Source organism: Mandrillus leucophaeus, unplaced genomic scaffold, assembly GCF_000951045.1.
Source record: "Mandrillus leucophaeus isolate KB7577 unplaced genomic scaffold, Mleu.le_1.0 Scaffold383, whole genome shotgun sequence".
Classification (NCBI taxonomy): Eukaryota; Metazoa; Chordata; class Mammalia; order Primates; family Cercopithecidae; genus Mandrillus; species Mandrillus leucophaeus.
In genome coordinates, this window is record NW_012104065.1 from 1,877,103 (window position 1) to 1,899,670 (window position 22,568).

The window sequence follows — 22,568 nt, forward strand, 5'->3', positions numbered from 1 at the left end:
AACACTGAAAAAATAGCAAGCTTAGAGAAACAGATTTGAGAGGTTTTCTGCACATAGGTAGTTGGTAACTAAATCACAGTTTCAGAGAGGAGCCCCTACAGAGATAGCAGGGAGAGAGTTGAAAAAAGACAAGAATCTAGGACTTGAATATGAAAGGCAGGCAGAAGAAGGGTGGCAGAAGGCAGCAATGGAGACTGAGGAGGATGGGTGAGAAGGTAGGGTTCTGTTGGGAGTTTGTACTGTGATAGAAGCCGAGGGATTCTAAAGCACTAAACAGGCAAATTCTTCCTTGACTTACGAAGTCAAGGAAGAGGAGGGCTGGAAGAAAAAATTGAGAATACAGAAGGGATCTGAAATGTTACTGCAAGGATGAGATGTGACAAGTATCTCTTAAAGATGGTGGTGGTGGGTCTGTCTGTGTATCTTTGTTATGCAACAATATTTGAACCATTTGGGGAGATGTCAGTCAAAGAATACAAAATTTCAGTTTGGCAGGAGGAATAAGTTCAAGAGATCTATTGTATATCATGGATGCTTAGTAACAATATATTGCGTACTTGAAAAATTTCTTAAATCCTAAGTATTCCCACCACACACAAAAAAATTGTGTGAGGTAATGCAATGTTAATTAGCTTGATTTAACCATTCCACAATATACACATATATCAAAAAATTATGTTGTACAGTATAAATATATACAATTTTTATTTGTCAGTTAAAAGTAAATGAACGAATGAATTAACTAAAATATTTGGATCACTCTGAAACTGAATTCTGAAATGATGCTAAAAGGACTTGACTTTGTTAAAGACAGAATTTTCTTAGAATATATGGAAATAGTAATTAGTGCCTAAAAACTATATTCAGTATTTTGATATTGACCTCAATAAAAAATGTGTAATCAATTTTTGAACTTCTAGTCACTCAGGGGACAGACAGAATGGTTACTCTTTGCTGTCCTAAAGCAAAGGTAGCATATGGGCTTGTCCCAGGAACAACCAGTTGGTCTTCAACTAAAAAAGTGGATATTTCCATCAGGGACATTTGCCTGGACACCACCATGTTAGATTCTAAAAATTAAAGGTGTGTCCCACCCCAACTTTGCCTTTGGTCCCTGAAAGAATGGACCTGGGGGCCGGGCACGGTGGCTCACGCCTGTAATCCCAGCACTTTGGGAGGCCAAGGCGGGTGGATCACGAGGTTAGGAGATCGAGACCATCCTGGCTAACACAGTGAAACCCCGTCTCTACTAAAAAAAATACAAAAAATTAGCTGGGCGAGGCGGAGGGCACCTGTAGTCCCAGGTACTGGGGAGGCTGAGGCAGGAGAATGGTGTGAACCTGTGGTGGAGCCTGCAGTGAGCCCAGATCGCTCCACTGCACTCCAGCCTGGGAGATGGAGCGAGACTCCTCTCAAAAAAAAAAGAGTGGACCTGGGTTTGAGAGAGGAGAATAGTGAGGGTCATCCCTCTTCATCTCAGGAGGAATTAACTAGTTATTTCACTAACTCTGGGAAGAATTTGCCTTTAAAATTATACCTTTTGGAAAACTTTACCATATAATTATCTTCCTTCAAAATGTGAATTATTTTATCTTTTTCTCACTTTAGCTTTTCAAAAATTTTGCATAAGGAGCCCTATTCAATTATCTTCTTCCGTAATTAAAACATTTTAGTAGGTGTGCAACCAAAATGCCAAACTAAGACAAATCTTGTTTTTTTAAAAGAACATTATAATTTCAATTGTTCTAATAATTATTATTTTATAGAGCAAATTATATATGAATGCAATTTTCAAAGCAAATGAAAACATGATAAAACAAATTCATGGTTTTTCTATACTGCTACAAATTTGGATAATTTCAAAGTGATTATCTTACATTTGGCTTTTTACCCTGGAAAATATTAATATTAGAAAAACTGCAAAATTTTGGAATCTAGACTAAAGAACGATAGATTATGATAATAACTGTTTACTATTCTTATTTTATTATTTCTTCTAAACCTGCTCTTTCAATCTGGAGAAACATGTCTAGTCTCTCTCCATATTCATACTACATATTATAGCATGGTGTTAATAATCTCAATATTCCATGGCCAATCAACCTTCTTTAGACACTAATATTCATTATGAAACTGAGCTTAACAACTGTTTTTTGTTTTTGGTTTTGCTTTTTTAGCTGTTAAGTTTAGGGGTATGTACGCAGGCTGGTTATATAAACTCATGTCATGGGGGTTTATTGTACAGATTATTTCGTCATCCAGATATTATAATCCTAGCACCCATTTGTTATTTTTCCCGATCCTCTTCCTCCTCTCACCCACCACCCTCATGTAGGGCCCAGTGTGCATTGTTCCCTTTATTAGCTCATTGTTCTCATCATTTAGCTCCCACTTATAAGTGAGAACATGCAGTATTTGGTTTTCCATTCCTGCAATAGTTTGCTAAGGATAATGGCCTCCACCTCCATGCATGTCCCTGCAAAGGACATGATCTCATTATTTTTTATTGCTGTATAGTATTCCATGATGTATATATAACACATTTTCTTTATCCAGTCTACTGCTCAAGGGCATTTAGGTTGATTCTGTGTCTTTGCTATTGTGAATAGTGCTGCAGTGAACATACGTGTGCATGTGTCCTCATGATAGAACAATTTCTATTCCTTTGGGGATATACCCAGTAATGGGATTGGGAGTCAAATGGCAGTTCTATTTTCAGCTGTTTTAGGAATCGCCACAGTGTCTTCCACAATGATTGAATTAATTTACACTACCACCATCAGTGTATAAGCATTCCCTTTTCTCCACAACCTTGCCAGTATCTGTTATTTTGTGACTTTTGAATCACAGCCATTCTGACTGGTGTGAGACAGCATCTCATTGTGGTTTTGATTTGCATTTCTCTAATGATCAGTGATGCTGAGCTTTTTTCATATGCTTGTTGGCCAAATGCATGTCTTCTATAGAAAAGTGTTTGCTCATGTTCTTTGCCCACTTTTTAATGTGGTTGTTTATTTTTTGCTTGTAAATTTAAGTTCCTTATAGATGCTGGATATTAGACTTTTGCCAGATACACAGTTTGCAAAATTTTTCTCCCATTCTTTAGGTTGTCAGCTTTCTTTGTTGATAGTTTTCATTTGTTTATTTTTGTTGTTTTTGCTGTGCAGACACTCTTTAATTAGATACCATTTGTCAATTTTTGGTTTTGTCACAATTATTTTTGATGTCTTCACCATGAAATCTTTGCCTATTCCTATATCCAGGATGGTGTCGCCTAGGTTGTCTTTCAGGGTTTTTATAGTTTTGAGCCTTTTTTTTTTTTTTTTTGACAGAGTCTCACTCTGTCGCCCAGGCTGAAATGCAGTGGCGCCAATCTCAGCTCACTGCAACCTCTGCCTCCTGAGTTCAGGCAATCCTCCTGCTTCAGCCTCCCGAGTAGCTGGAACTACAGGCTCATACCACCATGCTTAGCTAACTTTTTGTATTTTTTTTTTTAAGTAGAGACTGGGTTTCACCATGTTAGCCAGGATGGTCTCGATCTCCTGACCTTGTGATCTGCCTGCCTCGGCCTCCCAAAGTGCTGGGATTACAGGCATGAGCCACTACGCCAGGCCAGTCTTGGGTTTTGGGCTTTACATTTAAGTGTTTAATCCATCTTGGGTTGATTTTTGTATATGGTGGAAGGAAAGGGTCCAGTTTCATCTTCTGTGTATGGCTAGCCAGTTATTCCAACACCATTTATTGAATAGGGAGTCTTTTCCTCATTGCTTGTTTTTGTCAGCTTTGTTGAAGATCAGATGGATGTAGGTGTGTGACATTATTTCTGGGCTCTCTATTCTGTTCCTTTGGTCTACATATCTGTTTTTGTGCCAATACCATGCTGTTTTGGTTACTGTAGCCTGCAGTATAGTTTGAAATTGGGTAGCGTGATGCCTCTTGCTTTGTTCTTTTTGCTTAGTATTGCCTTGGCTACTCAGACCCTTTTTTTATTCTATATGAATTTTAAAATAGTTTTTTTCTAGTTCTGTGAAAAATGCCATTGGTAGCAGCTGGTTTTTGTTTGTTTGTTCATTTGTTTTTGAAACATAATGTTGTTCTGTGCCTTAAGTTTGAAAATCTTCCAAAATTTTCTGTCCTTTTGCTGAATATGTGGTCTATTGGTCATAATGCAGCCACTGAATTCCCTGTTAATATGCATATCTTGGGTTCTTCTTTCTATTCAGTATGCACAGAAGTTGCTCTCTTGAAAATGAGTAGTCCAGTAAAATGCCCTTTGCAGAGTTATATCCCATTTTTCTAGAAATAAATTCTACCAAATATTAGCACAACTGAATAACACTTTTAACAATGTTTAAACTATTGCCTTTTTAGTTGAAAGCAAACATAAACTCAGCTGAAATATCTCAAGTTCAAATGCACTAATTTTCAATTTCATATCAGATTTCAGAATACTTTTAGGTTTCTATTCAGCACTTCAGTTTTCATACATAAGCAACAGAGTATCACTAAAACTCATTTGGGTGGCATGTCTCTCATATAAGTAAAGGTAAAGACTAAGGACAAGTAAGTTCTTTATTTTTGATCAGAGTGAATGGTAAAATAGTAAAAATCAGTATTTCCTGGAAAAGGAGAAAATTTTTTTCAGCAGGAGTTTACAAATCCACTTGGCCATTGAACATTTTTCACAGATGACATCAAAGGTATTATTCACATAAATGCATGGGAATTTTTTTCTGACGTATGTAGGTGTTATTATGTTAAATAAAACACAGACCTACTTAAACATCACTTAATTCATGGTAGGCCTTTCAACAAGCTGGCCAGATTTGGTTGATGTTTCAAGAACTACTAAAATTTCAACCAAGTGAATGTCTGTGAAATGTTCTGAAATTTAAACGAGCTGTTGAATGTGTGCAAAGATTTAGCTATAGGGATGTTCAATGAATCACTGATTAGCGCAATGAAAATGTGAAACAACCTAAATAAGCAATAATAGGAGTTTGATTAAATACATTATACTGTATCCATAATAATTTGGCCCTTTTGGTTGCAAGAATCACAGATACAGTCAATCAATTGCAAAATAATAGGTGCTTTTGCAAAGAAGCATTAGCATCTCTGCTGCAAGACATAGCCCTAACTCCTATCTTTCTTCTCTCAAGGAGGTCTAGTGGCATAAATTTTAAAGACACCAGTGCCCCCTGTTTTTCCCTAACTTAGCAGAGAAGATCTGACAAACTTATTCAGTCACTATCATTTATGAAGCATCTCCTATATTCACAATGTGTGGGCAAGAGGCTGATATAGGGTAATAGACTTTCCCAACTATAATAGGGTAAGAGTGATTGTAGCTATCAAAAATATGACAGATCTTTCAAAAGTATGTGAAATTACTAATTTAATGATGACCCATAAGTCATGATTTTCTACGGTTTGGCATAGCTTCACAAAACACAATTTTCATATGTATTGAAAACTAAAGCAAAGGAAAAGTATGAAAATGTTTGTGTAACTGAGCTGACATGACATCAGTCATAAAATCTCTGCTTGGCAATCTCGTCTGTCATTCTTTCAAAAATAACTTATTTATTAATGTCAACAGTGATGCTGCTTTGCACTGTATTGAATATAAATCTGTTGCTCTTTTGGCATTTTGGCTAAGGTTGGCTAAATTATCTTAGTAAATAAATTAGCAAAGCACTTTTTTTTTTCTTTTTGGCAATCTCTCTATAATTCCTCTTTACCTGTGTCAGTTTTTCTCTTTTCCTCATATTTCGCAAATATATATCACCATTGATTCTTCTTTCTCTTGATTTGGAATTCCTGAGAAACGTTGGTCCGTAGTAACCAGTATTCTAAGGTTAGATGAAACAATCAGGCCTTAGTGAGAAATTATTGTTCAGTACCATGGATAGCAGTACACTTATTTCTCCAAATACTAACACATACTCCTCCAAATTGTAGCTGCCTTATCACTGAAAACATTCCTATCAACATGTCTTTGGCTCAGGCTATTATTTTCGGGCCAAGAAGTTCTAGTCAGACTAGCCAGATTGGCTATTCTTTTTAAACTATCTGTGGCAAAGGATCAAGGATTTTCCCCTGCTCGATCTACTGTGTACCAATATGTTCATCAAAAATAAATTTATAAAAAGTTAAAGCAAGCACACAAAATACAAGCAGTAATTTATTTTTATTATTACGTAAAAAACAAACATAATATAGTCTGGCAAATTGCTATGATAGTTTTAAACAGCCCTGTGATGGCATCCGGTTGATAAAAGTGAGTGAAGCCCCAGTACGTGAGAGAGGCAGAGAGTTTCCCTCTGTGACTCACCTTTCCACTGGAGATTCAAGCAACCCAGGCCAAGAGAGAGCACTTTGCTTCTCCTAAGCCCTGGAGTTAACTTAGGGAGGGTTTTGGAGATGCTGTGAAGAAAAGACACCAGGAAAAGTGGCAAACATTTTGTCAGACCCTGGATGAGAGCAGGATGCCATTTTAAATCTGGGTGCACACAAAGTCAGCCATTCTTTGGTGCCCTAGCAGCATGGCTACAGAGGCACTTCAGTCTTGGGCCAGAGATTGAAGCATCTTCTCTGGAGTGGGGTGGGGGCCTCCACAGCCAGAACTGTGGGAAATTGTCTCAGCAGTAATCTCTGGAATTGTGCTCTCCCCCATCACAGGCAGGAGGAGAGCTGCTACAGTTGCGGTTTCTTCTGAGCAGAAAGACTTGCAGCCAAGGCCAGCTTGGCAATCTGGAACTGATCTGTGTGTGCCATTGCTGAGTGCCCCATCTTCCTCCCCTGAGATTGTGGTATAACAGAGCCCTCCCTGCTCCATCCCTAGGCAGAAATCTGGGTATTTGGAACACCTGCTTGTCTGGACCAGCAGCCTAAGCCACATCACCCTTCCTTGACATATATTGTGGTACTGAGAGGGTCTCTCTGTTTCATGCCCAGGCAGATCTCTAAGCATTCAGAGCACCCATTCACCTGGTTCGGCAGCTGGAGCCACCTATCCTTCCTGTGCAAAGACTGGTGCAGAGGAATCCTCTCTGCTACATGCCCAGGAAGATCTCCAGGCATTCAGAGCACCTGCTTGCTTAGTTCAGCAGCCAGAGTCACCCCACCCTTCCTATGCAGAGATCTTTGTGCAGCGGGGCTCTCTCTGCTCCACACCCAAGCAGATCTCCAGATTTTGGGGCATTGCTCACCAGGACCATCAAGACTGTCCAAAGATCTTGGTGCAAGGAAGCCCTCTCTGTTCACACTCAGGCAGATCGCCAGACATTCTGAGCATCCAGCCATCTAGTTCAGCAGCCTGAGCTGCCCCACCATTTATGGACATAGATCATGGTATAGCAAGATCCTTTCTGCTCCATGCTCAGGCAGATCTCCCGGCATTTAGAATACCTGCTTGCCTGGTGTTCTAAACGCAGAACTTGGAGCAAAGGAGGTTTCCCAAATCCACATTTAGACACACCTCTGGGTGTCTGGTAGCCACCCACTGGATTCTCACTTGGTACTGGTGCTTGTGCCTGTGTCAGGGGACCTACAGGCAGACCTGCCCAACTGGTCCCATCCTTTGTGGGTCCTGCCCCCACAGGGCTGAGCAGGGAACTCAGACCAATGTGTATTCTATGAATCAATCCATTGCCTGGGGCAACAGAGAACTTCCACCTCTAAACACAGATCAAGTATATACCCAGCCACTTTGGCCACAGCTGGCTCTTACCTGTAAATGTTATCTACAGGCTTGTGGGACAAACTCCACAGCCCAATATAAAACATGTTGAAAGAAGCGCATACTGCTACAGAAGCAAAACTGAAAGACCCTACTCAGCATTCTTTACAGTCGCACCCCATAGGGAGTAGGGAAGGGAAAGTGAATAATAGTAATTATATTTGTTATAAGGAAAGAAAGATAAAGGAAAAGTCCTACCTGTATAAAAAAAATACAAAATACAAAAATTAGAAGTGCCAGTGTCTCCAGGTGAGAAGCAACCAGCACAAGAATTCCAGCACCGTGAAAAACCTGAATGCAGTGAAACCACAAAAAGATTGAGTTACCTCTCCAGCAATGGTCCCTAGCCAAAATCAAAACTCGGAAATAATAAATAAAAATTCAAAGCATGGATTGCAAGGAAGCCCATTCAGATCCAAGGCAAGGTTGAAAATCAACAAAAAGAAATTTCTAAAGCAACCAAGGAAGTGAACGAAAAGATAAACATCTTTAAAAAAAATCAATCAGAGCTTCTGGAATGAAAAACTCACCTAAGGAATTCCGAAATACAAATGAAACCTTTATCAATTGACTGAACCAAGCAGAAGAAAGAATTTCAGAGATTGAAGACTGTTTTTTTGAACTAACCCAATATGGCATAAATAAAAAAGAAGAATTTTTAAAATGAGCAGTCCTCTTGAAATATGGGGTTATGTAAGATGACTAAATGTACAAATTATTTGCATTCCTGAGAGAGAAGGAAAAAGCAAACAACCTGGAAAATATAGTTGAAAGAATAATTCAAGCAACATGCCCAATCTAGCTAGGAAGATAGATGTCCAGACACAAGACATTCAGAGAATACCTGTGAGACACTACACAAAACAAATATCAAGCCATGTAGATTACAAACCATGTAGTCCCCAGATTGACTGAGGTCAACACTAAAGAAAAAACCTTAAAGACTGCTAGAGGAAAAAGGACAGATCATGGACAAAGGGAACCCCATCAAGCTAATAGAGGACTTGTCAGCAGAAACCTTGCAAGTCAGAAGAGACTGGAGCCTATTTTCAGCATTCTTGAAGAAAAGAAATTCCAACTAATAATTCTATATCTCAACAAACTAAGGTTTATAAGTGAAATAGAAATAAAATATTTTCCAAACAGGCAAGTCCTAAGGGAATTCATTACCACTAGACCAGCCTTAAGAGAGATCCTTAAGGGAGTTCTAAATATGGAAATGAAAGAAGGATACCTGAGACCACAAAAACACACTTAAGTACATAGTCTGCAGACCATGTAAAATAACTACACAATAGAAACTACAAAGCAACCAGCTAACAACTTTATGGTAGGATCAAAACCTCACTTATCAATATTAACTTTAAATGTTAATGGTCTCAATGCACCACTTAAAAGACACAGAGCAGCAAGGTGGATAAAAATACAAGAGTCACTTCTTCTCCAAGAAAACACCAAATGGTGGATGATGCCTGTGCAGTGAGGGGGCCAGGAGGCCCCAGGAGCCCTGGGATGGGGAACCGTGGTGGCTTCCGTGGATGTGTCAGCAGTGGCATCTGGGCTGTGGTCACGGCCCTGGACGGGACTGGGGCTGAGGCCACGGAGCTCCATGAGGCAAGGCCGAGGATGACTGGATGCCCGTCACTGAACTGGGCCTCCTGGTCAAGGACAAGAAGATCAAGTCCCTGGAGGAGATCTATCTCTTCTCTCTGCCCATCAAGGAATCTGAGATCATTGACTTTTTCTTGGGGGCCTCTCTCAAGAAGAAGGATTTGAAGATTATGATGGTGCAGAAGCAGACCCACGTCGGCCAGCGCACCAGGTTCAAAGCATTTGTTGCCATTGGGGACGACAATGGCCACGTCGGTCTGGGTGTTAAGTGCTCCAAGGAGATGGCCACTGCCATCTGCAGGGCCATCATCCTGGCCAAGCTCTCCATTGTCCCCATGTGCAGAGGCTACTGGGGTAACAAGATCGGCAAACCCCACACTGTCCCTTGCAAGGTGACAGGCCACTGCAGCTCTCTGCTGGTGCACCTCATCCCCAAGTTCAGGGACACTGGCATCGTCTTGGCCCCTGTGCCCAAGAAGCTGCTCATGACGGCTGGTATTGATGACTGCTACACCTTAGCCAGAGGCTGCACTGCCACCCTGGGCAACTTTGCCAAGGCCATCTTTGATGCCATCTCTAAGACGTACAGCTACCCGACCCCCGACCTCTGGAAGGAGACTGTATTCACCAAGTCTCCCTATCAGGAATTCACTGACCACTTCTTCAAGACCCACACCAGAGTCTCCATGCAGAGGACCCAGGCTCCAGCTGTGGCTACAACATAGGGTTTTTATACAAGAAAAATAAAGTGAATTAAACCTGGAAAAAAAAAATACAAGACTCATCAGTCTGCTGTGTTCATGAAACCCATTTTACATGTAAAGACACCCATAGGCTCAAAGTACAGGGTTGGAGAAAGATCGACCATGCAAACAGAGAAGAAATAAAAGCAGGGGTCACAGGCCAGGTGCAGTGGTTCACACCTCTAATCCCAGCACTTTGGGAGACCAAGGCAAGCAGATCGCTTGAGCCCAAGAGTTCAAAACAAGCCTGGACAACATAGGAAGATCCCATCCCTTAAATAAATTAAAAAAAAAGCAGGGGTCGCTATTCTTCTATCTGATAAAACATACTTTAAACAAACAACAGTAAAAAAAGACAAAGAAGGGCATTACATAATGATAAAGGGTTCAATTCGACAAGAAGACTGGACTCTCGTAAATATGTATGCATCAACTTTGGAGCAACCAGATTTATAAGCCTGCTAAAAGACTTAGACAACCACACAATAATGGTAGGGGTCTTCAACCCCCAACTGACAGCATTAGAAGGTCATGAAGGCAGCAAACTAACAAAGAAACTCTGAACTTAAACTCAACACTTGACCAAGTAGACCTAATGAAGGTCTACAAAACACTCAACCCACAAACCACAGAGTATGCATTATTCTCATTTGCACATGGAACATACTCCAAGATTGACCAATGCTCTACCATAAAGCAAGTCTCAATGAAATAAATATCAGATCAACCATACTCTCAAACCACAATGGGATAAAAAGAGAAATCAATACCAAGAAAATCTCTTAAAACAACACAATTACATGGAAATTAAACAACTTGATCCTCAATGACTTTTGGGTAAACAATGAAATCAAGGCAGAAATTTAAAAATTCTTTGAAATAAATGAAAACAGAGACACAACCTACCAAAATCTCTGGGATTCAGCAAAAGCAGTATTAAGAGGAAAGTTTATAGTGCTAAATGCCTACCTCAAAGAGTTAGAAAGATCTCAAATTAACGATCTAACATCACATCTAGAGGAACTAGAAAAACAAGAACAAACTAACCCCAAAATTCTCAGAAGAAAAGAAATAACTAAAACCAGGGCAGACATTGAGAATAAAAGTGAGACCCAAAAAATTCATACAAAGTATCAACAAAACTAAAAGTTGGTTATTTGAAAGGATAAACAACATCAATACACTAGATTAACAAAGAAAAGAAGGGAGAAGATCCAAATAAGCACAATCAGAAATGACAAAGATGACATTACAACTGATCCCACCAAAATACAGAAGGTCCTCAGAGACCGTTATGAACCCCTCTACACACAAAAAGTAGAAAATCTAGAGGAAATGATAAATTCTTGGAAACACACAATTTCCCAAGATTGAATCAAGAAGAAATTGAAACATTGAACACACCAATATCAAGTTCTGAAACTGAATCAGTAATAAAATAAAAACTACCAACCAATAAAAGCCCCAGACCAGACGGATTTACAGCCAAATTCTACCAGATGTACAAAAAACTTGTACCAATTCTACTGCAGGTGTTTCAAAAAATCAAGAAGGGAATCCCTTCTAACACATTCTAAAAAGCCAGTATCAGGCCAATACCAAAACCTGGCAAAGACACAATGAAAAAAAAAAATTACAGGCAAATATTCCTGATGAACATAGATGCAAAAATCTTCAACAAAATGCTAGCAAACTGAATTCAGAAATACATTAAAAAGCTAAGTCACCATGATCAAGTAGGTGTTGTTCCTGGAATGCAAGGTTGATTCAATGTGCACAAATCAATAAATGTGACTCACCATATCAAAAATTAAAAACAAAAGCAATATGATCATCTCAGACACAGGGAAAGCTTTTGATAAAATCCAACAACTTTTTGTGATAAAAACCCTCAACAAACTAGGCATCAAAGGAACATACTTCAAAATAATAAGAGCAATCTATGACAAACCCACAATCAGCATCATACTGAATGGGCAAAAATTGGAAGCATTCCCTTTGAGAAATGGAACCAAACAAGGATGCCCACTCTCACCACTCCTATTCAACATAGTACTGGAATTGGTAGCCAGAGAAATCAGGCAAGAGAAAGAGATAAAAGGCAACCAAATAGGAAAAGAAGTCAAACTATCTCTTGTCATGGACAATATGATTCTATACATTGACAACCCTAAAGACTCCACCAAAAGCCTCCTGGGACTGATAAACTACTTCAGCGAAGTTTCAGGATGCAAAATCAATGTTCAAAAATTAGTAGCATTTTTATACACCAATAACATTCAAGCTGAGGGCCAAAACAGAAATGCAATCCCATTTACAATAGCCCCACACACACACACAGACACACACACACACACACACACACACACACAAATACCTGGAAGTACATCTAAATAAAAGAAGAACTACAACACACTGCAAAAAGAAATCAGATGACACACACAAACGAAAAAACATTCCATTCTCATAGATTAGAAGAATCAACATCATTAAATTGGCCATACTGCCCAAAGCAATCTATACTTTTAATACTACTCCTATCAAGCTACCAACATCATTTTTCACAGAACTAGGAAAAAAAAAAAAACTATTCTAAAATTTATACAGACCAAAAAAGAGTCCAAATAGTCTAAGCAATCCTAAGCAGAAAGAACAAAGCCAGACGCATCACATTACACAACTTCAAACTACACTTTATGGCTACAGTACCAAAACAGTGTGGTATTCTTACAGTAACAGATACATAGACAAATGGAACAGAATAGAGAACCCATAAATAAAGTCTATGCCATCTGACGTGTAGAACACCTAAAGTCATCTGATCTTTGACAAAGCTGACAAAAATAAGCAACGGGGAAATAATTGCCTATTCAGTAATAAATAGTACTGGGATAGCTGTCTAGCCATATGCAGAAGAATGAAACGGATCCCATATAAAATATACAAAAGTTAACTGAAAATTGATTAAAAATTTAAACATAAGACTTCAAACTACAAGAATTCTAGAAGAAAACCTAGGAAACACCGATCTGGTCATTGGCCTAGGAAAAGTATTAATGACACAATTCTCAAAAGCAATTTTAACAAAAACAAAAAATGACAAGTGGACCTAGTTAAACTAAAGAGCTTCTGCGCACCAAAAGGAACTATCAACAGAGTGAACAGACAACCTAGAGAAAGGGAGAGAATGTTCACAAACTGCGTCTGACAAAGTTCTAATATCTAGATTCCATATGAAACTTAAACAATTGAACAAGCAAAAAACAAATAACCCCATTAAAAATAGGCAAAATACATGAACAGACACGTCTCAAAAGAAGACACACAAGAAACATGAAAAGATGCTCATCATCACTAATCATCAGAGAAACGCAAAACAAAACCACAACGAGATAGCATCTCACACCAGTCAGAATGGCTGTGACTAAAACATGAGAAAACAACAGATGTTGGCGAGGCTGTGGAGAAAAGGAAATGCTCCTACACTGTTGGTGGGAATGAAAGTTCAGCCACTATGGAAAGTAGTTTTGAGATTTCTCAAAGAAGTTAAAACAGAAGTGTCATTTGACCCTGCAATCTCAATAATGGGTATATATCCAAGAGAAAACAAATCATTCTACCAAAAAGACACCTGCACTCACATGTTCATCACAGCACTATTTGTGATAACAAAATCAAGGAATCAACCTAGGGGCCTATGAGCAGTTGAATGGATAAAGAAAATATGGCACATACAGACCACGGAATACTATGCAGCCATAGAAGAGAACAAAATTATGTCCTTTGCTGCAACATGGATGCAGCTGAAGGCCATTATCCTAAGCAAATTAACACAGGAACAGAAAACCAAGTCCTGACTATTCTCACTTATAAGTGGCTGATAAACATCCAGTACTTACAGACATAAAGATGGCAACAACAGACAATGGGGACTACTCAAGGGGAGAGGAAGAGAGGAGGGCAAGGGTTTAAAAACTAACTGTTGGGTACTGTGATTAATACCTAGGTGATGGGATCATTTGTATCCCAAACCTCAGCATCACACAGTATATCCTGATAACAAACCTATGTATGTACCCCCAAATCAAAAATAAAAATCAAAAAAGAAAAAAAGAAGTTTTAAAGGCAAATCCTCCATTGATATACTTACTTTGTTACATACAACGCCATAGACAATTTGTTCCCCTGCTCCGCCCAAATTTGTTTGCCGAAACATAATCCCCGATGTGACAATATTTGAAGGTAAAGCCTTCAGGAGGTGATTTGTTCCCTTATAAAAGAGGTCCCAGAGAGATCCCCCTCCCCTTCCACCATGTGATGACACAGCAAAATGATGGCCATCTATAAACCAAGAAACGGGTCCTCATCATGCACCAAATCTAATAGTGCCTTGATCTTTGACTTCGCAGCTCCCAGAGCTGTGAAAAATAAATTTCTGTTGTTTATAAGCTATCTAGTCCATGTTTTTTTTATAGCAGGTTGAACAAACTATAATAGATGACTTATAAACAGTTTTCAGACTGGCCTTATTCCACAAACCAGTCTTTGAATAGTAATGACTAAAAAAATTAGGACTTCTTGTCTCTCAATGGGTTCTATAATTAGAAACCACAATAATGTTTCAAGTACCCAAAAAATGTGATATAAGGCAGTCACTTAAAATGAATATAAGCAAAGAATATTTATTGACATGCTAAGTTTTTTCCATACATTAATGGGAAAAAGCATATTAGAAAGCAACAAGATCCCATTTTTATTAAAGAACAACAGCAAGTTGAAAGAGTCAGAAAGTATAAAGGTGGTTACTTCTGGGTAATAGACTTACAAGAATTTATTTTCCTTTGTTGTTAATGTTTTATTAGCTATATATACTAATTTGTACAGTGGTCATATATTTCTTTTATCTAAATATTAGGACTCATTGAAATGGATTACTCTTTTAAAATTGATTATTTATTCAATATTTTTATATTTCAATCTAGGGTCTGTTACTGAGTCCCAATGTTCTTTTATAAATGGCTGGATAGGCACCTCTGTAAATAAAGTACATAGCCTTAGAGCCTGACACAATGTAAGTGCACAGGAAACATTTACTGTAAGAAAATGAAAGGAGTGAAGTTCTTTGGTTCTTATTTTTAAAGCATTAAGTGTCAAAAATGTATTTGGTTCAGTACCATCAATTTCATGTGGCCTAACCTAATGTTAAGTGGAGTTACAGCTAAGTAAAATGTTCCGTCCCGCTTTGAGTTAACAACCAATCATGTGCTTACACCAAATGGTGGATAATCATTACTTTTATTTTATAAAAATGTAGTTTGGTATCTCCATTTAGAAAAAAATTACTTCATTAAAATGAATCAACTTAAATTGACTTGGGTTTGTTACTCTAAATTTCTGCTTGATTTCATTATTGTAAATTATGTTCAGTAAATTAATCCTTATCTCCCTAGGCCAGGTCTTTGACATATCTGGAAGAAAACTCAGCCAAATATTAAAATGGGAGGACAGAAACAGTTCAACTGAAACATATTAGCAAAATCTAACTTAGATGAATTTATGCTTTTTAGGATGCAGAGCACTCATGAAATTGACATTTGTAAAGCAGCATTTGTAGCATATTGATTAAAAATATTCAATATATGGATTTTTAAAAATAGTGAATCACTCATTACTCTAATGCCTCGTTAATATAGTGTCAATCTATTCAGAACAATGCATAATAGCAGCGCACTTTCTCAGCATGTTATTCTGTTGTTCAATTTGAAAAACAACAACAACAACAACAAAAAATAATCCCAAGCCTTTTCCTTAAATTTTGGGGATTTGTTTTCCAAATTATACAGGTTTTGTGGTACTAGAAGTTTAAATTTTACTAATGTAAACTACATTTCTCTAACTAAAGACTCATGGTCAATGTAAAGAAAATTATTATTAGAGAAGAAATTGAATCAGAAAAACACCTTTCAAAATCTCCTAGTTCCCTGCCCTATCCACCAAAGAGATGGAAGGCAAAGAGGTCACCACAAGATACTCAGAGCAGCATTTGCTGCAGCAACTAAAATAATGGGAGACTCATTCCATTCTTCCTTATGTACCTGGAAATATAAGTAGGAAAAGATATTTTATTAATTAAAGTATTTTATTCTAATATTTGCTAGGGACAGGAAGACAGAATAGGGAAGAAGGCAAATACATGATGCCCGATGGATTCTTTTGAATAAAATTCCATAGGGAAAGTTCCTAGTATTGGGAAAAACCATTTTCAACATACAGTGTAAGCAAGTTACTTGGGATGTCATAAGTAAGATAGAAGTCATATAAAAGTCGTAATAGAAGTCCTTTTTTCTTAGGGTAAATAAATATAAGTAGGAAAAGATATTAATTTTATTTTATTAATTAATTAAAACATTTTATTTATATAAAATATTTTATTTTTTATAAAATAAAAGTAGGAAAAGATACCCTCAAAATCCATCTCACTCTGCCAGCAGGGAGTGGTTGAGGAAAAGTCTATCCTCAGTAGGGAAGCTTGGAAAGAGTTGGCCAAGTTGCAATTATGTCAAGAAAGTAACACCTGCAGAGAGCACACATTACTCATATTTGGGATGCTCATGACACATCATCTAGCCCCGTCCTCCCTGCATGTTAGCACACAGTGAGCACACCCGCTTTCCAGTGACTTCTTGGTATTTTGCTTACTGAAGCTTACATTCAGCATTTGAATCATCTAGCCCTCTGCAAAGAGCTGCCTGGAAAGAATAAGGTTTTAGAGAACCAGTCCTATGGATTGATCATTGGTTCTGACCCCACAACTATTATGACAAGTGAAACAGAATAACAACAAATGGCTATGACTTTTTTTCTTTGTGGATGGATTTCATGGGGGGTGGCAGTAGAAAGTATAAATGACATACAAGAAAGAATATTAAGCTCCAAAATTGTGCTTAAGTAAATCTTGAATAAAAAACTGCAGCAGGTTCTTATTGCTCGTTTCCAGCCCATTTGCAGAGAATAAAAAGGCAAAGCAATGTGGGTGAAAAGCAAGGAATTTGCCACCTTAGCTTTGAATACTATTTCATTTATGAGTTTAATTGTTCCCCACCAGTCTTCACTAATTTCACTCGATCTCCATCAAGAAAGATGGAGAAGGTTTTGATGAGCAAGGCAACACTGACAAAATTAGATGTAGGATTAAAAAAGAAAACCAATCCATAATGTAAGGAATTACTAAATTTAAAGACAACTAATGAATTCCTGGGCAAGCATGATGGATGCATTCAAACATAGATTCGTGAATTTGCCACAATCCTATGCCTCATAACTATGACTTTTCACCAAAAAGCAAATTTTTAAGAGCCAAATTTGCCATCTATGTTAGTGGGTTACATCTTATAGTCTTTGAACAAAAAAGACAATTATAGGTACATTGAGTTCCTGGTTCTTTGGAAACTGATGGTTTCATTCTGCGCAGATTAATGGTCAAATTCATCAGGTTCATTTCAAAAAAAAAAAATCCCCTGTATAAGGGAAATTGTGGATTTCATGTCAGTCTTCTCAGGAAATATTTATTTTATTTTGAAATATAATTCCAGTTTATCTGCCTAGCAGAAACAAGTGAAATTGCTTCTGTTATCATTGAGATAGAGTGATTTCCATTTTCAGATATTCCAAATGGCATTTACTTATGGTAGCTGTAACAATAGAGTAACACATTTACAGCAATATGATAACAATATAGAACTACTCTGAAACATATGCCGTATATCTCATTTCTTAGCCTATAAGATACTGAAATGCTGAACATTCCATACATGTGTACTTCTCCTACTTACCACATTCCAGGTAACTTTCTTACACTGTATGTTAAAAATGATTTTTTCCTAATACTAGAAACTTTCCCTATGGAATCTTATTCAAAAGAATCCACCTGGCATTATATATTTGTCTTCTTCTCTATTTATCTTCCTGTTCCTAGCAAAAAAAAAAAAAAAAAAAAGGACTGATTGAGAAGGAAGTGCGATAAGGAACAGAAAATAGCATTATCTGCCTGCACTTATAGAAAGACCTTGCACTGTAACTATTCATCAGACATTTGCTGGATGTTTTCCACAATCACCTCATACCTGTTAGGAGGGCTATTATCCAAAAGCCAAGAGAAAACAAGTGTGCGCAAGGTTGTAGAGAAAAGAGAACCCTTGCACACTGTTGATGGGAGTGTAAATTGCTACAGCCATAGGGAAAACAGTATGGAGAACTCTCAAAAAATTAAAAATAAAACTACCATATAATCCAGCAATCTTTTATCTGGGCATATGCCCAAAGGAAATGAAACAAGCAACTCCAAGAGATGTCAACTCTTCCATGTTCATTGTAGCATTATTCACAATAGCCAAGACATAAAAACAATCTCAGTTTCTGTTGATCAAAAAATGGATTAAAATAATTGGGGTACTATGCATATATACAATGGAATATTATTCATCCTTAAGGATGAAGAAAGTTCTATAATGTATAACAACATGGATGAACCCGAAGAACAAGACATTATGCTGAGTGAAATAAGCCAGATACAGAAGGACAAATACTACATGGACTTACTTGTATGTGGAATCTGAAAAAAAAAAAAAAAAGGTGAATACATGTAGAATATTGATAAAAGAAAAACTTTGGCAGAATTAAATTTAAAGTTTAATTGAGCAACGAACAATTTGCAAATCAGGCAGCCCCCAGAATCACAGTAGATTCACAGAGACTGCAGCACAGCCACGTAGTGAAAGAAGATTTATAGACAAAAAAAAAAAAAGGAAATGATATACAGAAATCAGCAGTGAGGTACAGAAACAACTGGATTGGTTCCAGGTTGGAATTTGCCTTATTTGAACACAGTTTGAACACTTAGCAGTCTATGAGTGGCTGAAGTATGGCCGCTGGGATTGGCCAAGACGCAGTTATTGTTACAGGTGCATACTCCTAAGCTTGGTTTTCAGTTTTGTCTGACTTTGAAGTTAGGTTACAGTTCATCCACATGGACTCAAATATAGAAATATGGAGTCCTTCTGTGGCCATATTTAGTTTTCTTTAACAGTATAAGGGTGCACACCATGGGCAGGGAAGAGGAAGAAATGAGGAGACATAGGTCAAAAGGAACAAACTTGCAGTTATATAAGATGTACAGGCCAAGAGATCTACTGTACAGTAGGAGGACTATCATTAATAACATTGTATTGCAATACTGAAAATTTACTGAGAGTAGATGCTCTTACTATAGAAATAAAAAATATGGAAAGTCATGGATATGTTAAATTGCTTACCTATAGTAATCATTTCATTGTGGCTATGCATAGCAAAACCTCATGTTATACACCTTAAATTTATACAATGAAAATACTATTGTACCAATGTTAATTTCTTAATTTTGGCAAATGCATTGTGGTAATCTAAGATGTTACAGTAGGGCAAATTGAGTAAAGAATATACAGGAACTCTCTGTACTATCTTTGCTACTCTTCTGTAAGTCTAAAATTACTCTAAAATAAATTGGTTCTGTACTTAGTACTATCTGCCCCTAATAAACTTTCATCACCATTTTCATTGCCCCAGAGGATCTGACTAAGTCACTTCCAAGGCTCCTTTTAATTTTAAATTGATGATTTATGATTCAAGTAAGGATCACTTCCTGAGTGAAACATTCTTTTATTTATCCAGCTCAATACAATCTCGTTTTTTTCAGTTCCCTTCCCTTTTTCTTGTCATGCTCTATATATTATACATGTATGTCCATGTCTTATGGCTCCTATTATATTTGCTAGTTCTCTAAGTGACGCTGCATTTTTAACTTGATATTTCCTACAGTCCTATGGCAGTGGCCTGCATTCAGGAAATTCCCTCTGAAATTGAATGAATTACAAAAGCAACATTCCTGCCAATAAAGAGGTTTTGTACTATGAGGTATTTACCAGTTTTTCCTCTCCTGAATATTAGAGACCCTCTACCAGAAGTAGCTTAAGGAAACAACTCTTTCCCAGTCTCTATTCAGATTCTCTCTACCTTCACTTTCTAGCCCTTCATCCTGTGTTGGCCAAAATGATTTGACAACTTTATAGAAACCTGTCGTTATACCAGGAACACAATTTTTAAGCCTTTCCACCCATAATTGTTTGATTTAATTCTTAAAGTTCAGGCCAGGCATGGTGGCTCATGCCTGTAATCCCAGCACTTTGGGAGGCCGAGGCAGGCAGATCGTCTGGGCTCAGGATTTCAAGAACTGCCTGGGCAACATGGTGAAACCCCATCTCTACAAAAAGTACAAAAATTAGCTGGGTGTGGTGGTGTGTGCCAATAGTCCCAGCTACTCGGGAGTCTGGGGTGGAAGGATTGCTTGAGCCTGAGAGGTCAAGACCACAGTGAGCCATGATCACACCACTGCACTCTAGCCTGGGTAACAGAGTTACATGCTGTCTCAAAAAATAAATAAATAAATAAATAAATAAATAAATAAATAAACTACCAAGCCAGCACTCCAAGAACTGCTAAAAGGAGCTTTAAATCTTGAAACAAATCCTCAAAATACATCAAAACAAAACCCCCTCAAAGCATAAGCCTCACAGGACCTACAAAACAACAATAAAGAAAAAAAGGTATTCAGGCAACAAATAGCACAATGAATAGAATGGTACCTCCCATCTCAATACTAACATTGAATGTAAATGGCCTAAATACTCCACTTAAATGACACAGAATGGCAGAATGGATAAGAATTCACCAACCAAGTATCTGCTGCCTTCAAGAGACTCACCTAAAACACAAAGACTCACATAAACTTAAGGTAAAGGGGTGGAAAAAGATATTCCATGCAAATGGATACAAAAAGCAAGCAGGAGTAGCTATTCTTATATAAGACAAAGCAAACTTTAAAGCAACAGTGTTAAAAAAGACAAAGAGGAACACTATACAATGATAAAAGGCCTTGTTCAACAGGAAAGTATCACAATCCTATATATATATGCACCTAATGCTGGAGCTCCCAAATTTATAAAACAATTACTACTAGACCTAAGAAATGAGATAGATAGCAACACAATAATAGTGGAAGACTTCAATATTCCACTGACAGCACTAGACAGGTCATTAAGACAGAAAGTCAACAAGAAACAATGGATTTCAACTATACCCTAGAACAAATGTACTTAACAAATATTTACAGAACATTCTACCATCAAACACAGAATATGCATTCTGTTCGTCAGCACATGGAACATTCTCCAGGATACACTGGATGATAGGCCACAAAACAAGTCTCAATCAATTTAAGAAAATTGAAATTATATCAAGCACTCTCTCAGACCACAGTGGAATAAAAGTGGAAATCAACTCCAAAAGGAAATTTCAAAACCATGCAAATATATAGAAATTAAATAACCTGCTCCTGAATGACCATTGGGTCAACAATGAAATCAAGACACAATTAAAAATTCTTTGAACTGAATGATAATAGTGACATAACCTATCAAAACCTCTGGAATACAGCAAAGGCTGTGCTGACAGAAAACTCCATAGCCTTGAATGCCTACATCGAAAAGTCTGAAAGAGCACAAATAGACAACCTAAGGTCACACCTCAAGGAACTAGGGAAACAAGAACAAACCAAACTCAAACCTAGCAGAAGAAAAGAAATAAGAGCAGAACTAAACAAAACTGAAACAAAAAATACATAAAAGATAAATGAAACAAAAAGCTGGTTTTTTGAAAGGATAAATAAAACCAATTGACTGTTAGTGAGATTAACCGACGAAAGAAGAGAGAAGATCCAAATAAGCTCAAATAGAAATGAAAAAGGAGATATCACAACTGACACCACAGAAATACAAAAGATCATTCAAGGCTACTATGAACACCTTTATGTGCATAAATTAGAAAATCTGGAGGAGATGGATAAATTCCTGGAAATATACAACCCTCCTAGCTTAAACCAGGAAGAATTAGAAACCCTGAACAAGCCAAATAACAAGCAGCGAGATTGAAATGGTACAAAAAATAATTGCCAACAACAAAAGTCCAGTACTAGACGATTCACAGGTGAATTCTATCAGACATTCAAAGAAGAATTTGTACCAATCCTATTGACACTATTCCACAAAATACAGAAAGAGGAAATTCTCCCTAAATCATTCTATGAAGCCAGCATCACCCTAATACCAAAACCAGGAAAGGACATAACAAAAAAAAGAAAACTACAGACCAATATCCCTGATGAATATACATGCAAAAAGTCTTTAACAAAATACTAGCTAACTGAATACAACAGTATATCAAAAAGATGATTCACAATGATCAAGTGGATTTCATACCACCTCACAGAGATACAAGGATAGTTTAATAAGTCAATAAAAGTGATACACCCCGGAGGCTGAGGCAGGAGAATGGCATGAACCCGGGAGGCGGAGCTTGCAGTGAGCTGAGATCCGGCCACT

At 37.5% G+C, this 22,568-nt stretch overlaps 1 protein-coding gene and 1 pseudogene across 2 annotated transcripts in view; both read left to right on the plus strand.

Moving 5' to 3' along the window:
- Positions 1–22,568, plus strand: part of PTPRO (protein tyrosine phosphatase, receptor type, O) — a 283,195-nt gene that overhangs the window by 106,978 nt on the left and 153,649 nt on the right. The window lies entirely within an intron of this gene.
- On the plus strand, positions 9,203–10,086 carry LOC105547288 (annotated as a pseudogene).